This window comes from Ananas comosus, linkage group 19 (genome assembly GCF_001540865.1).
Source record: "Ananas comosus cultivar F153 linkage group 19, ASM154086v1, whole genome shotgun sequence".
In the NCBI taxonomy this organism is placed as follows: Eukaryota; Viridiplantae; Streptophyta; class Magnoliopsida; order Poales; family Bromeliaceae; genus Ananas; species Ananas comosus.
This window is the reverse complement of record NC_033639.1, coordinates 9,578,961-9,584,247: the sequence shown is the minus strand read 5'-3', so window position 1 is coordinate 9,584,247 and position 5,287 is coordinate 9,578,961.

Sequence of the window (5,287 nt, the reverse complement as noted above, 5' to 3'; positions counted from 1 at the left end):
TATTTTATGATATCTAAAATTTTAAATCATAAACCATAAATTCTTTTACATATTTTTAAAATATCATNAAAATTATCATTTATGATCATATTTAATATTATTTTTTAATAAACTTAAATTAATATAATTTGTACTTGATTAATTTTATTAATAAGCAAATATAAGTAGAGGTGGAACTGGGCCCGGGCCTAAACAAGGCCCGGCAGGATGGGCCATGTTTGGGCCGGACTTTGGGTTCGGGCCGGGCTTCAAAATTTCGGCCCGAAAAAATTTTGGGCCTATTTGGGCATGTCCAAGCCCGGCGCGAGCCCCACCCAAAAGCCCGATATATTAATTATTAAAATAAAATATTTAATTATATATATATAAAATATTTATTTATAAAAAGAATAAATTATATAATATATCATATATAATATATGTGTTATTAATGGTATATACATATATGGGGATATATTATATATTAACAAAATATTTAGTTCCATATTAGGATATATTAAATAGAATTATTATTTATAATTAATTAATTATACATATTTATGAGTAAATATATGGTACATATTATTATACAAATAAAAGTATTTATGTATTATATGATAAATGTATAAAATGAGCCTTCACAAAGCCAGATGGGTATTGGGCATTGGGCTTGGGCTTGGGCCAGGCCTTAATTTTCAAACAAAATTGGATAAAAGCCCGACCCGAAGCCCAACATTTTCTTTTGGGCCGGGCTTGGGCATAGTATTACCCGACCCAAGCCCGGCCCAGTTCCACCCCTAATCCGGGGTCACTTTCTCCTCTCTCTCCCTCTTCCTCACTCTCTTCTCCTCATTCTTCTTTTCCCTCTCCATCTCCTCCTCTCTCTCCCTATCTCCTCCTCTCTCTCCCATCTCCCTCACCCTCACTCTCTTCTCCTCATTCTTCTTTTCCCTCTCCATCACCTCCTCTCTCTCCCTCTCCCTTCTCCCTCTCCATCACTCTCTCCTCCTCATTCTTCCTTTCCCTCTCCATTTCCTCTTTACATAGTGTTAGATCAGCTAGGAGCTGATTACACCGCTTCGTCATATTTTTTTTCTTTGTCGTTTAGTTTTTTATTTTCGCATTTGGTTAGTATATCATCCTATGTTTTTCTTTTGTGTTTTCTCTCTCTTTTCTTTTATTGTTTACTGTTTTTTCTGTGATAGATGGCGTCTCCTTATGTCCTCCGCACGCCGGCGACCATGGTGAATGTTCGGCATCACACACTGAATGCTTCGGATCCGGTGAGCTGAGTTACAAGTTTAAATGCGAATTATCATCCTATATTTTTTTGTGTTTTCTATCTCTCTTTTATTTATTGTTTATTTTTATAATCACGATTTTTTTTCTGTGATAGATGGCGTCTCCTTATGTCCTCCGCACGCCGGCGACCATGGTGAATGTTCGGCATCACACACTGAATGCTTCGGATCTGGTGAGCTGAGTTACTCGTTTAAATGCGAATTATCATCCTATATTTTTTTGTGTTTTCTATCTCTCTTTTATTTATTGTTTATTTTTATAATCACTATTTTTTTTCTGTGATAGATGGCGTCTCCTTATGTCCTCCGCACGCCGGCGACCATGGTGAATGTTCGGCATCACACACTGAATGCTTCGGATCTGGTGAGCTGAGTTACTCGTTTAAATGCGAATTATCATCCTATATTTTTTTGTGTTTTCTATCTCTCTTTTATTTATTGTTTATTTTTATAATCACTATTTTTTTTCTGTGATAGATGGCGTCTCCTTATGTCCTCCGCACGCCGGCGACCATGGTGAATGTTGGGCATCAAACACTGAATGCTTCGGATCCGGTCTTCTATGTTTTTTTGTGTTTTCTATCTCTCCTTTTTTTTATTGTTATTTTTATATTCACTATTTTTTTTCTGTGATAGATGGCGTCTCCTTATGTCCTCCGCACGCCGGCGACCATGGTGAATGTTCGGCATCACACACTGAATGCTTCGGATCTGGTGAGCTGAGTTACTCGTTTAAATGCGAATTATCATCCTATATTTTTTTGTGTTTTCTATCTCTCTTTTATTTATTGTTTATTTTTATAATCACTATTTTTTTTCTGTGATAGATGGCGTCTCCTTATGTCCTCCGCACGCCGGCGACCATGGTGAATGTTGGGCATCAAACACTGAATGCTTCGGATCCGGTCTTCTATGTTTTTTTGTGTTTTCTATCTCTCCTTTTTTTTATTGTTATTTTTATATTCACTATTTTTTTTCTGTGATAGATGGCGTCTCCTTATGTCCTCCGCACGCCGGCGACCATGGTGAATGTTCGGCATCACACACTGAATGCTTCGGATCTGGTGAGTTTAGTTACTCATTTAAATGCGAATTATCATCCTATATTTTTTGTGTTTTCTATCTCTCTTTTATTTATTGTTTATTTTTATAATCACTATTTTTTTCTGTGATAGATGGCGTCCCTTTATGTGCTCCGCACGCCGACGACCATGGTGAATGTTGGGCATCAAACACTGAATGCCTCGGATCCAGTCTTCTATATTTTTTTTGTGTTTTCTATCTCCCCTTTTTTTTATTGTTATTTTTATATTCATTATTTTTTTTCTGTGATAGATGGCGTCTCCTTATGTCCTCCGCACGCCGGCGACCATGGTGAATGTTCGGCATCACACACTGAATGCTTCGGATCTGGTGAGTTTAGTTACTCATTTAAATGCGAATTATCATCCTATATTTTTTGTGTTTTCTATCTCTCTTTTATTTATTGTTTATTTTTATAATCACTATTTTTTTCTGTGATAGATGGCGTCCCTTTATGTGCTCCGCACGCCGACGACCATGGTGAATGTTGGGCATCAAACACTGAATGCCTCGGATCCAGTCTTCTATATTTTTTTTGTGTTTTCTATCTCCCCTTTTTTTTATTGTTATTTTTATATTCATTATTTTTTTTCTGTGATAGATGGCGTCTCCTTATGTCCTGCGCACGCCGGCGACCATGGTGAATGTTCGGCATCACACACTGAATGCTTCGGATCTGGTGAACTGAGTTACTCGTTTAAATGCGAATTATCATCCAATATTTTTTTGTGTTTTCTATCTCTCTTTTATTTATTGTTTATTTTTCTAATCACTATTTTTTTTTCTGTGACAGATGGCGTCTCCTTATGTCCTCCGCACGCCGGCGACCATGGTGAATGTTGGGCATCAAACACTGAATGCTTCGGATCCGGTCTTCTATGTTTTTATGTTTTTTTTTTTTGTGTTTTCTATCTCTCTTTTATTTATTGTTTATTTTTATAATCACTATTTTTTTCTGTGATAGATGGCGTCCCTTTATGTGCTCCGCACGCCGACGACCATGGTGAATGTTGGGCATCAAACACTGAATGCCTCGGATCCAGTCTTCTATATTTTTTTGTGTTTTCTATCTCCCCTTTTTTTTATTGTTATTTTTATATTCATTATTTTTTTCTGTGATAGATGGCGTCTCCTTATGTCCTCCGCACGCCGGCGACCATGGTGAATGTTGGGCATCAAACACTGAATGCTTCGGATCCGGTCTTCTATGTTTTTTATTTTTTTGTGTTTTCTATCTCTCTTTTATTTATTGTTTATTTTTCTAATCACTATTTTTTTTTCTGTGACAGATGGCGTCTCCTTATGTCCTCCGCACGCCGGCGACCATGGTGAATGTTGGGCATCAAACACTGAATGCTTCGGATCCGGTCTTCTATGTTTTTTTGTGTTTTCTATCTCTCCTTTTTTTATTGTTATTTTTATATTCACTATTTTTTTTCTGTGATAGATGGTGTCTCCTTATGTCGTCCGCACGCCGGCGACCAAGGTGAATGTTGGGCATCAAACACTGAATGCTTCGGATCAGGTCATCTATGTTTTTTAGTGTGTTCTATCTCTCCTTTTTTTTATTCTTATTTTTATATTCACTATTTTTTTCTGTGATAGATGGCGTCTCCTTATGTCCTCAGCACGCCGGCGACCATGGTGAATGTTCGGCATCACACACTGAATGCTTCGGATCTGGTGAGCTGAGTTACTCGTTTAAATGCGAATTATCATCCTATATTTTTTTGTGTTTTCTATCTCTTTTTTATTTATTGTTGATTTTTATAATCACTATTTTTTTTCTGTGTTAGAAGGCGTCTCCTTATGTCCTCCGCACGCCGGCGACCATGATGAATGTTGGGCATCAAACACTGAATGCTTCGGATTCGGTCTTCTATGTTTTTTTGTGTTTTCTATCTCTCCTTTTTTTTATTGTTATTTTTTTATTCACTATTTTTTTTCTGTGATAGATGGCGTCTCCTTATGTCTTCCGCACGCCGGCGACCATGGTGAATGTTCAGCATCACACACTAAATGCTTCAGATCTGGTGAGCTGAGTTACAAGTTTAAATGTGAATTATCATCTATATTCTTTTGTGCTTTCTATCTCTCTTTTATTTATTGTTTATTTTTATAATTACTATTTTTTTTCTGTGATAGATGGCGTCTCCTTATGTCCTCCGCACGCCGGCGAGCATGGTGAATGTTGGGCATCAGACACTGAATGATTTGGATCGGGTCTTCTATGTTTTTTTGTGTTTTCTATCTCTCCTTTTTTTTATTGTATTTTTTATATTCACTATTTTTTTTCTGTGATAGATGGCGTCTCCTTATGTCCTCCGCACGCCGGCGACCATGGTGAATGTTGGGCATCAAACACTGAATGCTTCGGATCCGGTCTTCAATGTTTTTTTGTATTTTCTATCTCTTCTTTTTTTTATTGTTATTTTTATATTCACTATTTTTTTTGTGATAGATGGCGTCTACTTATATCCTCCGCATGGCGGCGACCATAAAAAATAGTGTAACAAGAGGAGAAATTGTGCAACAAGAGGAGAAACAGTGCAACAAGAGGAGAAACTTACTGATAATGCACCTAACTAACGGCGGCGACCATAAAAAATTTAAGACTAATCGCACCTGTACGTTTTCCATCCTCCTCGTGGAGTTCTCCTTCCTCCAAATCGAGGCCCTCTTCCGCAAGGGTAATATTGGAGAACTATAAAGCAATTGCAGAGAAAAAAAATAAAATTATAAAAGTTTTATTTGCAATATTTAAATATTAATATTAAAAACAAACTTACTGATAATCTCATATATTCCCTTAAATCAATAACAGTAACAGGAATTCTGTGCATACGTAGAAACCGAGCTACGTAGTCCGAGCTGAAAATTTCATACCTCTATATATATATATATATATATATATATATATATAT